General features: G+C 33.9%; 1 pseudogene; it reads left to right on the top strand.

Annotated features, from left to right (window-relative positions):
- Positions 1-16,276: 16,276 nt before the first annotated feature.
- Positions 16,277-18,179, top strand: LOC120139245 (annotated as a pseudogene).
- Positions 18,180-21,582: the final 3,403 nt, after the last annotated feature.

Consider the following 21,582-nt stretch of genomic DNA (forward strand, 5'->3'; position numbering starts at 1 on the left):
CTAGGAGCAGCTCGTGAAGAACTAGTTCCTGGAGTTTGCTTAGAGGGTCGAAAGACCCATTGACCGGTTTCCTCGTCCTGTTTCCAGTCAGCTTTCTTCAACGATGTGAGATTGATTTGGTTTTGGAGAGGAATGAGATTGTAAAGAGAGACGTTTACACCGAGTTTGATAAAAATGTTACTAAGAAGACATCCATAAACTAATATTTCGACATGTTTTGAAGGAACAATATTTATGATATCCACTAGTTGACTAAAAATAATGTGGGGTAGATTTATTTTGTTTTTATTCTTGAGACAGTGCATCCACCATAAATCCCTCATACTAAGAGTGGAGCACCTACCTCCGGATGGTCTAAACCACCAAGAGATCATCAAATGAAGAAAATGATCGTGATGAGATCGTAGAGTACTAACACTAGCGTTTGGAACATAGGGATAATCCACAATTTCATTCTCATTATAAAGACCATCGTCATCTAACCCAAAATGGAAAGCTATAGTCTTGGGGTCAATATTAATATATTGTCTTCAAAGGTAGGATCTGATTGCTATAGTTTTACACTGAGTCTGGTTTTGAACACACACTGCATTAGAGTAGAAAATGCGGACTAACTGATGATAGACGATAGGTTGAGATGAAACATTTTATCAAACTTCCATGTTTTTAGAATCAGAAGGTATTCGAAGTCAATATCAATCATGGCTTGAAGAAAAGGAATACGCTCTTCCCGGATTCTATAATATTGGAAAGAATTTATATACCTATGGTACAAGTCATCTCTACGACGTTCAGGCATATTAAAACAGAGTCCTATAAGACTATTAGGTGGAGGAGGATCGGGATTAGGAGTTCGGGTAGAATGACTAGAAGAAGTCCTAGGACGTTTAGGGTTTGACATGGTTAACGAACGGAATAAGGAATATAACCTGCAAATTTTAAAACACATGTATGCAAAATAATCAATCCCAAAACTCAATTGAGTCCACAATAATTCAAGGTTCTCTAAACCGAATCCTAATTGAGAGGATTGTGATGTTGTTTTGCATGATTTGATGATAAAATTAGGACTTTGAGATGAAATGAGGATGAATTCTGATTAAAAATGATGATTTCTGAGTAAGATGAGAATTTAGAGAGTGAGAGAGGCGTGCGGCTGATGAGGGTGTAATTTTAGGGTTTGAAATAAATGAGAAAATAAGTATTTTAAACCCAAAACCCGATGGGTGCATCGATGCATGGCAGTGTGCATCGATGCACATTCAAGGCGTGCATCGGTGCACTTTCCTGGTGTATTGATGCACATTCAAAGGGATGCATCGATGGACTGTTAAGTGTATCGATGCATGAAGCACAAAAATGCCAAAAATCCTTTTTAAAACACTCAGAATGCTACATTAATTAGCTCTGGTGGTATTGACAACTCAAATATTGAAAATTAATCATGTCCCATCAATCAATTAATCCTTAAACTACATTGGAACATAAATTTAATTTTCACCAAAGAACATAAACTCCCCCTAACTAATAGCAATGAATGCAATCAAAAAATACTATTATAAGTATTTTTCATTTATTCTTAAAAGTGCTAAAATTATTTTAATCACTAAGTGAAGATAGGTTAGTTAAACCTAATTCTCTCCTAAGTGTCCAAAATCTTTCTTTGTCTAAAGGTTTTGTAAAGATATCCGCTAATTGGTGCAAAGTATCAACAAATTCTAGAACTACATCTTTCTTAGCGACATGGTCTCTAATGAAGTGATGTCTAATTTCGATATGCTTAGTTCTAGAGTGTTGGATGGGATTTTTAGTGAGACAAATAGCACTAGTATTGTCACACTTGATAGAAATAGTACCTACTTCAATTTCATAATAAAAAAATTGTTGTTTCATCCATAAAACTTGTGCTCAATAACTACCAGCTGAAATGTATTCTGCTTCAGTGGTAGATAATGCAACACAATTTTTTTCTTTGAAAACCAAGAAATCAACATATTTCCAAGGAATTGACAAGTACCGGCGGTGCTTTTCCTATCTAATTTGCATCCTCCATAATCCGCATCAGAAAAGGCATGCAAGCTAAAGCTAGAGTCTCTAGGATACCAAAGTTCTAATCTAGGAGTGTCCTTAAGGTATCTAAAGATTCTCTTAACAGCTAGTAAATGTAATTCCTTAGGGCATGATTGAAATCTAGTACATAAGCAAACACTAAACATATTGTCCGGTCTACTTGCAGTTATATAAAGCAAAGAGCCAATCATTGGCCTATATAATTTAACATCCGCACATTTACCTCCTTTATCTATGTCAAGCTTTGTTGATGAGCTCATTGGAGTGTTATGAGGTTTCTCATTTTCCAGTCCAAACTTCTTGAGCATATCTTTGACGTACTTAGCTTGATTGATGAATGTGCCATCTTTTCTTTGCTTGTTTTGGAGTCCCAAGAAAAATGAGAGCTCCCCCATCATGCTTATCTCGAATTCACTTTGCATTAGCTGAGAAATTTCTTGGCAAAGAACATCATTAATAGAACCAAATATTATATCATCAACATAAATTGAACTACTAATAAATCTTTACCTTTATGCTTTAAAAACAATATTGTGTCAACCTTCCCTTTGGAAAAACCTTTTCAATTATAAAATTTGACAATCTTTCATACCAAGCTCTAGCGGCTTGTTTTAAACCATAAAGTGCTTTTGTCAATTTAAGAACATGATTTGGAAATTTTAAATCTTCAAAACCAGGAGGTTGTTCCATATACACTTCTTCTTTTATAAAACCATTTAAAAATGCACTTTTAACATCCATTTAATATAATTTAAATTCATGAAAACATGCAAATTCTAATAACATTCTAATTACTTCCATCCTAGCTACGGGCGTATGTTTCATCATAGTCTATGTCCTCTTCTTGAGTATACCCTTTAGCAACAAGTCTAGTCTTTTTTCTCACTATATTACCACTTTCATCAAGCTTATTCCTAAATACCCATCTAGTACCTACAATAGATTTATTACTAGGCTTTTCAACTAATGTTCATACTTTACTTCTCTCAAATTGATTTAACTCTTCTTGCATAGCCATAATTCAATGTTCATCATTTAATGCTTCTTTAATATTCTTAGGCTCCATGCATGAGATAAATGCAACATAATTACAAATATTTCTAAGAGAAGATCGAATTGTTACCCCTTTGGATGGATCACCTATAATCTCACCACCCTTGAAATAGTTGTATTCCCTTGGGTAAGTTATTTCCCTTTCTTCAATGGTTGGATTCTCGAGAAGATCTTGAGTTTCCTAATATTTTGTTTCTTCATTTGATGATGGTTCTCCAACGTCATGTCCAACGTCATTTATATTTATAATGCCTACATCATCATTCACACAAGAATCCTTCCTAGGAAGGGGATTATAATCGAAAACAACATGTATAGACTCTTTTACAACTAAAGTTCTTTTATTAAATACTCGAGAAGCTTTAGAATTTAAGGAATAACCCAGAAAAATTCCTTCATCACTTTTAGCATCAAATTTGCCAAGGTTTTCTTTACCGTTGTTTAAAACAAAACATTTACATCTAAAAGGATGAAAATAGCTAATGTTAGGCTTTTTAATTTTGAAAATTCCATATGGAGTTTTCTTTAAAATCGGCTTAATCATTACTCGATTTACATTATTACAAGCGGTATTTGTTGCTTCCGCCCAAAAATATTTTGGCAAATTGTTTTCACAAAGCATGGTTCTAGCCATTTCTTCTAAAGTTCAATTTTTCCTCTCAATAACTCCATTTTGTTGAGGGGTTCTAGGTGCTGAAAAATTATGGCTAATACCATTAGAATTACAAAACTTAGTAAATCCAAGATTTTCAAATTCAGTGCCATGATCACTCCTAACACTAGTTATAGAGTAACCTTTTTCATTTTGGATTATTTTTGAAAATGTGATGAAATATGCTTCATCCTTAGTACTTAAAAATAGAACCCAAGTATATCTAGAATAGTCATCTACCAAGACAAATGCATATTATTTTCCATCCAAGCTAGTAGTTCTAGTTGGCCCAAAAAGATCTATATAGATCAATTGTAATACTCTACTAGTTGATACATCATTAATGGATTTAAAAGAAACTCGTTTTTGTTATCCTTTAGCACAATCATCACAGATTTTATCATTATCAAATTTTAGTTTAGGCAACCCTCGAACCAAATCTCCTTGAATTAGCCGTTGCAAAACACTTATACTAGCATGTCCTAGTCTCCTATGCCCTAACCAACTATCATGCTTATCCTTAGCAACTAGACATAAATTAGTCATATCAATAGAGTCTAAATGCACCATGTATATGTTTCTTATTCTATGACCATCAAGCATAATCCGATTAGATGCAATGTCAATGACTTTACAACCATTAATATAACATGACATTGAATCCCTTATCACACAATTGACTAATACTCAATGGATTATGCTTTAATCCATTCACATATAAAACATTCTTAATTTGTATGGAAGTGGTATTACCTATAATACCTATACATTCAATGTGACCTTTTGAATCATCACCAAAAGTCACTTCTCCTCCATTTTTGGCGTTGAGCTCTATGAACCGGTTTTTGTCTCCGATCATGTGTCTTGAGCATCCACTACCAAGGTACCATGAGTTTGAATTTGTTTCCCGTGCCTTGTAGCAATGCTCCTTTTCCTACAAACATAGATTAATTTTTGATTTTTGGTAACCAAATTCTTTTAGGTCCATATTCATTAGTTTCCAAAATCCTAGTCCCCTTAGGTATCCATTTATGTAGGATGTCCTTATCTTTAGTAGTAATGAGTCCTTTAGGAACCCATATACTTCTAACGATTTTTCCATTAGAGGTTCTTCGGGGACCTCTATGATTGTAGTTTTTAAAACTTTTTCTAACAAAGTTGGTTTTTGAATTTTCCCCTTTTTCAAAACGTTTTGTTCCAACTTTATCAAAAGAAGTTTTAAGATCATCAATTTTCTTTTGATGATCATCATTGACCTTTGAAAGTAAATTTTGCAAATCTAAATTTTTCTTTTTAGACTCTTCTATTTTGATTTGCAAATCACTAATTTTACTTTCAAAATCATTGTTGGTCTTGGATATGAGCTTATTTTCATTTTTCAATTTTGAAACATCATTTTTATATTTTAAAAACAATTTCTCATAATCCGAAGCCAACCCAATATATTCCTCTAATAACTCATCATAAGATAAATCATCTAATTCAAATGAGTTAAAGGTTACCTTAGAATCTTCCCCGAATGCCATCAAGCACAAGTTTGCTACTTCTAGTTCCTCTTCATCGGAACCTTCTTCATCGCCCCATGTAGCCACATAAGCCTTGTGTTTTTTCTTTGATTGACTATTTCTCTTCAATTGTGGGCAATCATATTTGACATGCACCGGCTTTTTGCATTCATAGCAAATGATAGGGTCCTTCTCTTTTGGTTCATTTTTGAGGCCTTCATTTCGTTTGAATTTTCTTCCTCGGTAAGGTCTCATCATTTCTCTGAACCGTTTGGCAAACAATGCCATTTCCTCGTCATCGTCATCTTCATCCGAATCACTCTAATCTTTTTTAGATTTGAGAGAAACTCCAATGTTTTTCTTCTTCTCCTTCTCCTTTGGTGTCTCATCAATCTTATCGAGTGAACCGATTAGCTCTTCAAGAGTTAAGGACTTTAGGTTCTTAGCCTCGATAATTGTCGTCTTCTTGGATTGCCACGATTTTGGAAGTGAGTAAACTAAATTCCTCACAAGCTTTTAGTTTGAAATGATCTCTCCATATGATTTGAGACCATTGACAATCGTTGAGAATCTATCCTTCATAGCTTTGATATCTTCATTTGGTTTCATCCTGAAATTTTCATAGCTATATATTAGAAGACTAATTTTAGATTCTTTTACCTCGTCGGTGCCTTCATGGGTGACTTGTAGTTTATCCTATATTTCTTTGACGGTTGTACAAGATGAAACTCTTCCATATTCATCTGGTCCAAGAGCACAAAATATGATATGGATGACTTTGGAGTTGAGCTGGAACATTCTTGTTTCTCCTTTACTCCAAAATCTTGGATGAGTAAGAGGCTTGATATATCCGTCTTCTACAACATTTCACGCTCCCATGTCACTTGCTGAATGAAATACATCATCTTATTCTTCCAATAGGCATAGTTAGCTCCATTGAAGAAAGGAGGCTTGTTGAAAGGCATCGAATCGAGACCGGAGTCGACATTTGAAGTAGAGGCCATTGATGACTTGATAATCGATGTAACTCTTCCCGAATCGACTCAAGTGGCGATTAAACCTTCAAATGAGTGAGGCCCTGATACCAATTATTGAGTAAATCGATTGATGGAATCGTCCAAGAGGGGGTGAATTGGCAATTAAAATTTTGGTGGAAGGTTTTACAGAAAATTGAAAGAAGTTGCACAGCGATTTAGAGTGGTTCGACTTTCTCAACCAAAGTGTACGTTCACTACCTTAGCTATCCACACTAACGATTTTCCAACAAATTCACTAATTTGTTCTTTCTTTTTAGGACAAAGAGTAACCTTACAAGTCCCTCAAGAATTATACCCCAATTCTTGAGCACACTCTTTTCCAAAGAGAAATACACAAATTTGCAAACTTACAAGGAAAACCTCACAAGACAATATGTTTGCACAATTCTAGAACAAGATAAGAACATTCAAAGATAATTACAAATGACCACAAATTGTGTTCTTGAAAGAAAAATGAATATTGAAAGGAAATTTGGCTTGAATTGCACAAACTTGATGTTTGATGTTTTCTCTCTTGTTTCTCTATTATTTTTTCTTGATTATTATTGATCAATGGCTTCAGAACTTGTTTAAATACTCCTTCAAATGATTCTGAACGTTGGGGGATGGTTAGTGGAATCAATATAGTCGTTTAAGTGTGAAAACAATTAATAAAATCAGTTGGGAGCGTCTGTGCATCGATGCATACCCATGGTGCATCAAGTGTAAAATTCAAATATTTTGACCGTTGATTAGTGCATCGGTGCACTAAGAGTGCACGATGCATGAAATGGATTCGATGTTTCAAAATAGCCAGAGTGCATCGATGCATGGCTTGTGCATCGATGCATCAAATGCATTCGATGTTTTCATAAAATCCTGAGTGCATCGATGCATAAAATGCATTCGATGTTCAATTTATTCCATGGTGCATCGATGAATGGATTGGTGTATCGATGCATCACTTTGAAAAATTGATTTTAGGCTTGATTTTGGTTCAAAATACTTTGTGAAAATTGTTTCAAAAATATATTAAGTATAAAACACAATTTTACACATTTAGTAAGGTTTGAAATTGATCTTGAAAGACTTGGAGTAATAATTTGATATTCGATTAATTGAATCGTATATACTTATAAAAATCTTTTGTAAAATCTTAAAATTCATTTATACTTAGTGTGTTATATCAAAACATCAAAAATTTTTCAACAAATATCGATACTATTCATAAGGTATCGATACTGTGAGAAGTACTTCTTGTACATGAAAATCAGTTTGTGCTCAAATCCACTTTTAAGGATTTTGAATTATTTTTTAAAACTTTGAAAAACTTTGAATAATTTCAATTCAAGTCCAAAAACATTTTGCCTTAAATTGTTATATCAAAATATAGTTTAACAATCTCCCTCTTTTTGATATAACAAAACATTTGAAAAATTGTTTTTGGCAAAACTCTCCCTTAATAAAATATTTAATGAAAAAGATACCAATTGTTGGAAAATATGTGAAAATGTTTAGCTCCCCATTTACATTAAGAAATTAATTTTTCAAACCCATACTTCTCCCCCTTTTTGTTATATCAAAAATGATTCAACTTTAAAGTTCAAAAATAACATTGGAGAGTAAGTTGTAATTTTGACATTAAAAATCATTTGTAAAATCAAAGCCCCCTCAAAAAGTGCTTTCCAAACAAAAATTAACTTTAAAAGCTTGACACTTAAACAAAATTGAATTTCAGCAAAGAGTAACAAACGTGTTAGTAACACATGAAATTCAAAATATCCAAGTCTAAAATACTTTATGCAATACTAATTATTGAAATTATGTACATGTGCATAAAGCTTTCAAAAATATTATGCATTTGAAGATTTTTATATCAATTGTTAGAGAAATGTCTTTTGCATTTAAACACATGCATAAACATTTAAATTTAGGTCAAAAATTTTGTAAAATCAAAGCATTTGAAAAGTTAGTATCAATTGTTAGAGAGATATCATTTGCATTGAAATCAATTTTGACCAAATTCATTTGATGAACTAAAAATTATGAAAAATCATTAAAACTTTGAAATGTTCATCATAGTACCTTTTTAACATACATGAGATGAAAAACAATACATAATCATTTAATATCAAAACTCATGTATGCCTAAAACTAAATGAGCAACCAATTTATCAAAACAAAAGTATTAAGCTTAGAGGTCCATTAAACTTTCCTATGGTCTAGATACATACATGAACATGCTCAAACCACTTCATACACATCATAATACACTTGTAGCATGCTTCAAAACATCAATCAACACTCCCTAGAGAAATCTAGCATCTAAAGTCAAAATTTGTATAAACAACTTAATTTTTCATAAGCCACCTAAACAAAAGTCACAAACCTCTCATTCCATGCTTCCTAAGGGACTAACATATTATGTACACTCAAAATAACTTCTCTAGACCGTTCAAGCACTTGTTATAGCTCATAGCAACATTTAGCTTACTTCACCTACCATGAAACCATATTAACAAACATCCACATCATAATCCTCAACATAACATGCAATTAAGAAATTCAAAACCAAACCATTGACATGCTATTTACAAAACTTGATAACATCAACACTAAATAAAATCCCATCATAACATCCCATATTGCCTCAAAACCAACTTTTGGTTCTCATACTCTTTAAAAGAAAACTAAGTATTATTTGATCAGCACCGGATGACGCTTCCACACTACGAATCAACCACTAAATATTTGCAAAAATTTATACAATGGAGTGTGAGCTTAAAGCCCAGTGAATGCATATACCTTCTAATATAATGCACATAGAAAAACCAATAAAAGTACCCTACATGTTATGCATTCTTTTCCAAAGTTCGTTCAATTATTACCTAACCATAAACACTCTATTTCATTACACTTTACACGATAATTAACTTAATTTATAGATTATAACATGCTTGATAATTTCATGATCAACAATGCAACATACATTCCTACATGCACCATTACCTTTGTCGAAATTACATACACACAACATACACTCAATTAATTTATTTAAGATCATTGGTATTTGTTCGAAACACAACATATCTATGGATAAATGGACTCCATAAGACTCCTTTTATTTGGACTCACATTGGTCCCAACTTCTATATTTCAGAGCAAAGCTCAACGCACCAACCTTACCTCATATACTTCTCGGAGTAAAGCTCAACGTACCAACTTTACCTCATATCCTTCACAATCACACTTTTAAAACATTGAGTACTCATTCCTAGGCATTCCTTACATATCCAAAGGTTCCATTAAGAACAATTGCCAATTAAGTCAAGTTCACCATAAATAGTTTCCAAATGATGCTTAGCACTTACATCATAATACCCCAGATAGTAGGTCAATGACTATTTTGAAAGGAATTAAATTTAGAAGATTAAATTGAATAAATGGTAAAGTATAAGAAATGATTTAAGTAAGACCAACTAGTAAGAAATGGAAGAATGAAAGGGTATTTTGGTCTTTTAGAGTAAAATGAATTTAAAACTCATTTTTTAGGGATTTAATAAAAGGAGAAAGTTAAAAACTAAACCAAGTTATTTACTCCTCTTCTTCTTATTCTCGTGGTTGAGTGTTCTCCTCCATAACTAAAGGTAAGCTTCATCTAACTAGTTTCTCCTTTCGATTCTGGTTGGTTCTTGCAACCTTAAGTGATATGTAAGCTTAAGGAAGGGTTAAATAAGACTAAAACTAGGAGATGGATGAAATATTTGAGATTTAAGAAAATGGGTTTATGAATGATATGTTAGAATATTAGTTTATATTGATGTTTATTAGTATATTTGACTTGTCAAAGAAGTAAATAAGAGATTAGAAGCATTGGATGGGATTAAAAACATGTTAAAAAAAGTGGTATGATTCTTAGTTAGAGATGTTCTTTGAAGATTTTAGATGTTATGAGAAGCTAAATGAAGGAAAGTTAGTTAGGATAAGTAAATAAGAGTTTAATAGTATTGACGGAGGTAAAAATGAGGAAATTTGACCAAATTTGGGTAAAAATCTGGCTGAAAATGGAAAATATGGGTAAGAGTATCAGTACTGGAAGAACAGTACCGATACTATAGGCTTAAATTTGGGAAAATCAGATGAACAATATCGATACTGAAGCAATTAGTATCGATATTGATGTGAGTATCGATAAAATGAGAAAGGTATCGATACCATGGATTCCAGAATATAGAAATGGTATCGATATTGAAAGGGGGTATCGATACCATAGTATAGTAATATCGATACCATGGTATAGGTACCGATACTAGTAAGCCTGAAATTTTAGGATAGGCTGGAAGTGTTATAGAAATCTAAATAATAGTACTTTTAAGTATTATTAAAGTATAAATGTTAGGGAATATACTAACATATGGTATGATATGTGTCTTTAATGGATGCTTGTATAGATCGTAACCAAGCTCCAGAGTCAAGCCAGAACAAGGGCAAAGACAAAGTTGCCAAATAATTGGACATCCTTAAAGCATACGAACGAGGCATACCAGGTGAGTGCATTTATTATGTACATTAAGAGTTATAATTGCATTTGGTTAAATGCATATGTTGCATTGTTATATCAGTACTATGTGTATTATAGGCACTATGTGTGCAACCAACGAAATTCATCATATGTTGATGAACAACCGTTTAGGCACTATGTGTGCAACCCACAGAATTCATCATATGTTGATGAACAACCGTTTAGGCACTATGTGTGCAACCCACGAAATTCATCATATATTGATGAACAACCGTTTAGGCACTATGTGTGCAATCCACAGAATTCATCATATGTTGATGAACAACCGTTTAGGCACTATGTGTGCAACCCATGGAATTCATCATATGTTGATGAACAACCGTTTAGGCACTATGTGTGCAACCCATAAAATTCATCATATGTTGATGAACAACCGTTTAGGCACTATGTGTGCAACTCATGGAATTCATCATATGTTGATGAACAACCGTTTAGGCACTATGTGTGCAACCCACAGAATACACTATATGTTGATGAACAAACGCTTAGGCACTATGTGTGCAACCCACGGAATTCATCATATGTTGATGAACAACCGTTTAGACACTACGTGTGTAATCCACAGAATTTATCATATGTTGATGAGCAACCGTTTAAGCACTATGTGTGCAACCCACGTAATTCATCATATGTTGATGAACAACCGTTTAGGCATTATGTGTGCAACCCATGTAATTCATCATATGTTGATGAAGAACCGTTTAGGCACTATGTGTGCAATCCACGGAATTCATCATATGTTAATGAACGATCGTATAGGCACTAATTGTGCAACCCACGTAATTCATAATGTGTTTATGAATGATCGTATAGGCACTAAGTGTGCAACCCACTGAATTCATAATGTGTTTATGAACGACCGTATCGGCACTAAGTGTACAACCCACGAAATTCATAATAAGATTATGAATGACCATATTGGCACTATATGTGCACCCCAAAAAACGTATATTAATATGAAAATAATTAAATTCGTAATTAGATAGTTATGATATACTTATGTTTTAATTACGACATTTAGGTGCAACTCATGTATCATGCATTTTCATTTATCATATATTGGGCAAGCAAAGGATAAATTAGAAAATACTGATTGATAGGTATGCTGGGCATACTAAAGATAGTTATCATGTTATTTGATTAAAGATTGGTTTGCCAAGCCTATTTGACGTATTGATATGAATTATATGATTTTCATTTATATTTTGATAATTTGGGACATGCTTATATTTAAGTATAATTCATTTTGTATTACTATGCCTCACTAAGTAAATACTTAGTGTGTGTTGGTTTCACGCGTGGGTAAAAGCCGAGATTAGAAGTAAAGAGTATCAAGCAACTCCAATCATCAAGGAATATACTGCAATATCAGTAAGACATCCTATGATGTAATTTTTGACTTAGTTTAGTGGCATGTACTTATGAATGACCTATTAGCTCTATTTAAATATTTTAGAACTAGTTTGTAATAGATTAACTGGATCGTTTTATATTGACTTTAAATATTGATAACATGAACTTGTATTACTAATCAGAGTAGACGTGTTTAATATATTATTAAATGGTTTTATTTAAAGAAAATGAAAAAATTTACTGATTTTCAAGTATAAAGAATGTTTCAAAAGTCATGCGACATATGTGACGTGTACAGAAACATATACGGGAAATGGGTGTTACATACATATATGATATATGCACCACATACCCAAAGGATATGCTTACTTTGCCTCCAAGCCCAATCACCAGAGGACGTGTGTCTTCATAAACCCTAATCTTGTCATCACCTTCCAAAGCACTTATCAAAGCCATTCGCTTCTTCATTGAGTCTAGAAATTTCCTAGGTTTGTTCCCTCAACGAGAGCAACGTTCACATCATCCGCGGCCACTTCTCTATCAATATACTTATTCATTTTCAAAACATTGTTTTCAAACTAAGGTGGTTGTCATGATCAACCCAAATAGAATAGTGAACTATCTCCAATCATTCTTGGACAGCAAAGTGTATTTACTCGTCCATAATTAAATTCATGATAGCTTATAAACATAACTTGCAAAATCATATACGTATCACAAGGTAACATCATACTTACGTACTGTCATGCTTATTCATCATCCTAAAATGTTTGCATAAATGAAATCAATGCCAAAATTCGAGTAGTAACTTACTCTTAGTTTTTCTAAATACTTACCATACTAATCTTCAATTAATATTACCGATGCTCATTATAAAAGAACGGACAACTACTCACCTCTATCGCTTTTACCACACGATCGATCCAATTTACGCCAAACAAACACCGAACAATAGAGAACCTATTTTACTCCATTATAGACCCAAAGAACACCTTAAAACCATACATAGCAGAAAAATCTGCTTCGAAAACAGAGCGTAGAATGCATAAACTACTAAAAATCTTACCGTTCTTGAACTCGAAACTTTCCACAACTTCAACACAACCTTATTCCCCCTAAAACTGATCAAAAGCAACCTAAATCAGTTCCTAAAACATCAAGTAACCATCCAAAAACAACAGCAACCAAACAAATTCTCGGATTTTCGAAAATGTCTAAAAGTGAGCTTATTTCTAAGGATTCAATATGAAAACCATTTTTGATTGAAAACTATTTTATCCCAATATTAACCTCATTATTAACATCTAATTTATCATCAGAAAGTCCCCAAATCATCTCAAGAAAACCAACTCTTATTTTATTCCAAAAATCACATCTCATTGAAAACTATAATCATATTATAGAAAGCATCTTTTTAATTGGCGAAACATATAGGAACCAAGAAAACAAACTTTACCTTGCTGGAAATTGATTGAAGATGAAGAAAATCATCAATGGAAGAAACAAGAAAACTCCTCCAAGCTAGAGTAGTCCACGGTTAAGAGAAAGAAATGAAAGCTTGAAAAACCAAGTTCGGGAATGGATTTAATCAAATATAAAACCAACAAAAAGGTTTGAGAGGAAGGAAGTGAAGGTTTTAGCCATTGAATAAAATAAGAGGAAAAATGAACGTGTTTTGGATGATAATATTTAAATTAAATACAAAGAAAATTATTTTAAATATTTTAAAAATATATTAAAACCAAAAATAAGAAAAATAAGAACCAATATCAACTCTTGGTATAATCACTTCATAGATTTTAATAATTCGATCCTATTCAATTTTAACCACTAAAATCACACTTTTGAATTTATTTAATTTTGTCACTCAATTAACCCAAATCAAAATCAATGATAATAATATAAAGTGAATTTTTTATTTTTGAATTTTCAAAATTATGACTTTTTCGGAATTCTCGCAAATCGATCGAATCACTAATCCGGATTACTAACTCAATTTTGGGATGTTACAAAGAACTTGATTAGCTTTGGTGGTCGTGTAGCATATATAAAAGCGGTGGGACAGGTGATTTCAACCTATATCATGGGCTGTTATTTGATTCATGATGGGGTGCTTTCAGATATCACCGATTCTTTACACTTGTATTTTTTGACTGGCGACACTTCATCATGGGGGTCGCCTCTAGTTGCATGCCAAACGCTTTATCAACCAAAACGGTTTAGGGGAATTGGCTTCCATGATTTCCGGTTATTTAATGTTGTGATGTTGGGCAAACAATTATGGCGGATTATTCAGCAACCTCATAGTTTGGTTGCTCGTATGCTTGCTGCGAAGTACTTTTCGACGAGCCATATTCTTCAAACGTCCCTTGGTGATCACCGTCATTTGCATATAGAAGCTTGTTTGCGCAATCCAACATCTGCGCTCAGGTTTTCATTGGATAATCGGTATTGATAGTACAACTCCACTACGTCGAGCTCATTGGGGTGACACGCATCCTGTTCAACTCCAATCAACATATGTTGATAGCACCCCCATCCCATTCTTTGTGGTGATTTTATGATCCCTGCCACTCCACGTTGGAATACCCATTTAGTCGAACAAGTTTTCACTACTGAAGACGCCCAAACTGTTCTTCAATGCCATATTTCCCCCGTCCATCATGATGAGCTTCTTTGGAGTGGTTATTCTTCGGGTAATTATTCGGTGCGTTCATGTTATAAATGGCTAGTTCGGCAGACCATGCATGCGGTTCAGCAATCGAGACTCTGGCTCTATCTTTCGAGGTTACCTACGCTGCCACAAGTCTGTATGTTTGGGTGGAGGGCTGCTCATGAGGCCCTTTCTGTGGGATGTCGACTTGCTCAAGTTGGCGCTAACAGTGTTCAGTGTTGTTTGTGTGGTTCGGTCAAGGAAACAGTCTCTTATGCTTTGCGTGATTGTCCGTTGGTCTCTTCAATATTCTCTGAAGCTGGATTTCAGGGCATTATGACTCCTGGTAGGTTTTCTTCTTTTGGTTTATGGCTGGAACCAGAGTTTCAAATCACGGTCGCGTTTTCGATTATTTCAGATTTACCATGATTACGACCATCGCGGACGCTATTACGGCCGTCGCGGGTAACTCGGAAGGCGGCGAAACCGCTATATCACAGCCGAAATCGCGGTCGCGGACTGTTTTTTAAAGCCCTGGCTGGAACATATGATTATTTCGTTACATGTTCATCGATTTACTACTCTTCTGGTCCTCCTTTGGAAGATTTGGTGTCGTCGAAATCTGCTCTATCATGAAGACTCTTTGCTCCCAGAATGGCAACTGTTAGTCTCAGTTGATGCTCTTCAATCAACATACAACACTGTTATAACCGTTTTTGCATCTTCAATTGCTTTCATTGCTGCTGGTCTCTTTCTCAACGTTGACTGAAACCACCGAGAGGTACGTTCAAGATCAATGTCGACGGCGTTTGCCCTCGACCACCTGCTACTTAGCCATTGGCGTCATTCTTCGTGATAGTGGTGGTGGGGTCTTTGTTGGTCAAGCTATCCTAGTTCCGCATTCTCGTCACAGTGGTATCGTTGAAGCTTTGGCCATCCCTCATGATGTTCGATTGGCAGTGAAGATGGGTCTGTCAGCAGTGACAGTGGAAAGTGATTCCATGAATATAGCCTAACAAATCGAAAATCTGAGAACGAATCGTTCTGTCGTTCAGTTTTAGCTTCATGAAGCAAGACAACTTCTTGATACTCATCCAAACATCACTGTCTAATCCATTCGGAGGGAAGCTAATGGAGTGGCTCATGCTCTAGTCAATTATGCTTCTATTTCAGTTGTACCTTTCCGTTTTCAATCTATAATACCGGACTGTATTGCATCGGTCGTTTCATCTAATGCTAATTTTAGTTAACGAATGCTGTTATTTAAAATAAAATAAAAAAACTCCATTCCTCCTTTGCATCTTATTCGCCACAATCCTTTCCTCACCAATCTTTCAAGTTTTTCCATTACAAAAATGAAATGAAAAATTTTATTTCGTTTTTCATTTCGCTGAGGGTCGAAAGACCCACCATTAGAGCACCCCTTGAGGGTTGAGAGAGAGAGAGACGAGAGTAGTGGGCTACAAACATGGGGCGTCGTCTCTTGGCCAGCTTTGGTAGGTGTTTATCATCTTCATCGAAAAAGGGAGTCCATGCAAATGAGAAAACCAATGGAACAGTGATTGAAGCAGCGGGTGACGGGCCAGTCCTGGTGGAATTGTTCTCATCGCAGGGATGCGTGACATCACCGGCGGAGCTACTTTTGCAAGGCTAGGCAGAGGAGATTTTCAGCTGGATTCGCCGCTGATTGTGTTGGCTTCCCATGTTGATTACAGGGATTACATTGGGTGAAAAGACCCCTATGGCTCAAGCCAATCAACTGTTCTACAAAAGGCTTATGTGGAGGCATTGAGGCTTGACACCACGTTTACGCCACAGGTTGTGGTTCAAGGCAGGGCTCAATGCGTGGGTAATGAAGATACTTTGTTATCCACCATTACCAGTGCTCCCAGGTTCCCTGCTCCATCATTCCAGGTACTAATTTATTAAATTATTGTCTTTGATTTGATGTCCATCTCTTTTTTAATTAAATTGATGAATTCTAAATCTAGCCCTTTGTTAGAATCTGTGAAATTTTGCTGATTCTGATCTAAGATCCCAGAAAGTAACCGTGGAAATAAATTAAGAAATGAACTCAGTTTAGTTAGGGGTAGGGTGTTTAGACGGTCTGTCCGGTCACTACCGAATTAAATTCTCTAAAATTGAATTAACCAAAATATTTTTAATAGTTAACCGAATTGAATCATTTTTGAAAATCATTAACCGAATCAAACCAAGTTTCCATGAAAAACCAACGAAGACATTCCTTGAAAACAAGTATCTTCCATCAAATCATCTGCCTACTAAAGTCTCAAAACGGAATCGACCAATACTTATGCTCGTCTTCTACACATGAAAATTGATTATGTCCAGGGTGAGCATTATTAACCCGGTCAAATTGACCACATTTGGTGAATTTGGTTCGGTTTTCTCAGTTTAGATATTAATCAGTCATGAAAATCAGTTCATTCGGTTAGTCCAGTAGCAACCGAATGGATCAAACTAACATATCATTGTGATATAAGTTAATCCGTTCAATTGATTATCATTGTGTCGTAACGAAAGTGTCTAGTTAGCTTAGGATGGAAAAGATCACTTCATGCAAATTCATGTTAATCTTCATTCACATGAACCGATTCTTCTGATATATCAAACAAAGAATTAAATATTCTGTCTGAAACCGACTAATTTCCAAAGGCCTACATCAGAATCATTACAAGTGACCCTAACAGGAGCTTTGAGGTCTAAAAGTAGATGGCAACAGTGTCAATGTAATGGTGGCTTTGTACGAGAACAGATTGGTGAGTGACTGCCAGGAAGGAGAGAACAAAGGGAAAGTCTTATCCAATGATTTTGTTGTTAGAAAGCTTGAAAACCTCGGCACTGTCAAAGGCATATCAGCTAAGAAGACAGTCTCGGGCACTGCTACTTTCACTCTATGGTATGGTTTCAACAGTAACAAATGTGCCTTTTCAGTCTTTGTTCAGAACAGCTCCCACCAAATTCTTGGTTCACAAAATTTTCAACTGCCAGCTGACTTGTGATAAACATAGAATCAACGAAATATTTTGTGGAATTCAGGGTTTACCCTGGTTGATCCATACAGTCATCAGCATCCTGAATATTTTAGGGTTTGAATCCCGGCATTTGAGCTTCTTTCTCTATTGTATAAAAAACTTGGATGACTGCTATTGGTACAAAGTTTTAGGCATTTTTTTATGTATAGGATTTGTTCTACGTAGGTATTGATTTCTTTTCCCTTTGATTTCCTTTTTTATGTTTTAGGATGGGGAGATTTGAGAGGCATTTGCATTCATTTTTCTAGATCTTACCTAAGGATGGGCATGGGTCGGGTTTTTGGTCCACCCGACCCGACCAAAACAAGTTTTCACCCGATCCGAACCTGACCCGATATATAACTTAAAACTCGACACGACCCGACCCGAAATAATAAAAACATATTTTTATTCAATAAAAACGGTGACTTAATTGAAAAAATAATATATAGAGGGGTATTATTGTAATTATTCATAAATATATAAGGTAAAATTATATATTTTTTTGGGTCAGGTCGGGTATTTTTCACCCTAAACCCGAACCCGACCCGAACATCACATTTAAAAAAAACCTGACCCGATCTGAACTCGATTTTTTTATAAAAAAATCCGACCCAATCGGGTCAGGTCAGAACCCGTTGAGTTCGGGTCCCATAACCGACTCAACCTGACCTCTAATACCACTAAATGTAACACCCTAAACTCGATTGGGTTTAAAGTGTCACATTAGGCTACCGAGGCAACCCCTGATTTTCAAAACATGTACATTTTTGCTTTTCAAACATTCTAAATGGTATCGTAATTAGAAACATAAACATTATTATAAATATTTTACAAAACCGTAGCTACGTGACACATACTTTAATATCAAATAATACAACTCTGAGTTTAATAAACTGAATACAGTACTATGAATACATATGCCCACTAAGTTATAGTACTTATGAATACATAAGTAAGTTATGATTTTCAAAACCTGTATATTTTTTCTTTTCAAACAAGTTGAATGGTATCGTAATTAAAAACATATACTATTATAAATCATTTTACAAAACCGAAGTTCTATGAAACATAATTTAATATCAAATAATGCAACGGTGCTCTACGAATTGCTCATGCTGGTAACCTACCAACGGAAAACATATGAAGGCTGAGCTTACAAAGCCCAACAGTATAATCACTAATCTAGAGCAGCATAAGAATTTCATAAACGCAAACATGCTGAAGACATAATACTAAGCAACAGGTACATGATCTAGATCAAGTGCTACCTACTTAAGGCTTAGATGTCCTATCACTGAAGTAGGGGTCTCATGCTTCCCTAAATCTTATGCTAAGGGTTTAGCCATGAGTACACCACTAAAGGGTCTATAACTCGAATATTTGTATCTGATATGCATTATCTAAATGCACGATACTGACACTCATGTGCATTATTTGAATACACCACTAATCTTCTATGCATTATCTGAATACGATATTGATTTTGCTATACATTATCTGAATGTAATATTAAATCTACTATGCACTATCTGAATGCAATACTGAATCTTCTATTCACTATAATATCCCAAATTTTGTCTAGTGATTAAAGTGTAAGTTTTGAAAGTTTAGTGGCTAAAGTATAAACTTTGAAAAGTATAGGGACCGAAATTATAATTTTTAAAAGTTATATATTTTAGCCTGTAAATGAACAGTTTGGAAAAAAATATTTTAGTGGAAATCATAATTTCGGTACGAGATTTGTGTTAAAGGCTATAAAGCGGTAAAGTTCGGTATTAAAATCAGATAATCAGATCGAATCATAATTTCACGAAAATGTGAAGGATGCTAGATAATGGTTGGAAATATTATTTATATATTTTATAAAAGTGAAATTTAACATGGATCAATTGAATTAAGGTCGATTTTCCATGTTAAGCCAAAATTTTAGAATTAGGTGACTAAATTGCAACTTTCAAAAATTTCAAGGATAGAAGTATAAAATCAGAATTAAGATATTTTTTTCTAGATATGATGAGGTAAGGGATGATGTCATAGAGTGGCAAAGTTGTAGTTATGGAGTTTCATTAATGGCAAAAATGTAATTTCCTATTAAATTAAATAAAAAAAAAAGTTTTTTAGAGGATAAAGTGGGAGATATTTTGTTAGAATTTTCATGAACTCTTCTTCTCTCCTCCAGCAACTGGACGAAGCTCCATAACTAAGGTAACCAAGTTTTTATTTTTAATTTTTGGTCCATTTTTACTAGAATTTTAAGTTAGGTTGTTAAGGATAAAAATAACATAAATAAAATTCTCTTTCATTTGGTATAAAAACTTCATGCTTCATGCTCAAGTTGGTAAGATGTTGATGAAGGGGAAGTGTGATTTTTATGATTAAAGATCGATTCTTGATATTAAAAGTGTTGTAAGAATTGATGAAGAACCTAAGGATGCAAATTAATGAAAAATAGTTTAGATTTTGAATCTGGCAGTGAGTTTAAAAATTCACCATAAATTCTATAAAAATGATTTGGAGGTGATTTTTATATATTTGTGTTCTTATGTCAACCTAGTTTTGTTTAAAATAAACGGGGATTAATTTTAAGGTATATACAAAAGGATATGAATTTTTAACGGAGGAAAGGTCAGAAAAAAGCGGTGCAACAGATTCTGCATGAAACAGATTCTGTCGGTCAACTTTGAAAATTCACCATAAATTGTACAGAATGAACTAGAAGGATTTCTTTATATGGATAGATTCGTATTCGAGTCTAGTTTTCAAAGGAAGAAACATAATTAAATTTTAGTGTGGATATCAATACAGAATACTGATTCTTTAAAGGTAGTGCGAGTTGTCTGAATATGGAAATTTTAGAATTTAAGTGGAAATGAATTAGAAACTGAATAGTAATGTTTAAATGTTGATTATATTTTTGGATGCTTGGAATTGAAGTTAAATGGAAAGATATCATTTTGAATAATTTGGAAATGTTGAGAAGAATTCTAAAAGAATTCATTTTAATGGTTAAACGGTGGAATTTGAAAGGTTCCCAAACTTTGGGGACTTGTTTGCAAGTTCTCAAATGAAGAAGTATTACTTTAGTAAATTATTGAATTTTGGAAAATTTATTGGTATGCTGAATTTTAAATTAAATATTGAGTTGAGGTTGAATTACAAATTTATTTAAGTTTGGTAGTGAATAGGTTTCAAGTATGATTATGAAATTTATTTTGGAAATGTATTTATGTTAGTACAATACTAACATATGTATCGATATGAATTTATGATTTTGTACAGATCATGATTGATTCGGTGTTCAAAGCAAATCGAGTATAAAAAGAACTAAGTTGAAACATAGTGAGGAAAAATATTTTGAAAATTTTAAAGTGTCAAGGTGAGTGCAATACATGCATGACATTGTACATAGATGTTTTATACAACATGTACATAGATGTTTTATACATCATAAGGAAGACTTGTGATAAGTCTACCTTGTTTTATCAGCATGAAATTTTGACATGGATGTTATTTTGGGTATGAACTGCCTTAATGTTTATTTCAGGGTTATATGTTGCCATGGATGATTTAATTCATGACTAAATGCCCAAATATGTATTTGAGGTTCAGTGATATTAATGACATGCCATAGAGTCTAGCAGATATGAAAATTTAAGTAGT

Source organism: Hibiscus syriacus, unplaced genomic scaffold (genome assembly GCF_006381635.1).
Source record: "Hibiscus syriacus cultivar Baekdansim isolate YM2019G1 unplaced genomic scaffold, ASM638163v2 tig00002237_pilon, whole genome shotgun sequence".
Taxonomy (NCBI): Eukaryota; Viridiplantae; Streptophyta; class Magnoliopsida; order Malvales; family Malvaceae; genus Hibiscus; species Hibiscus syriacus.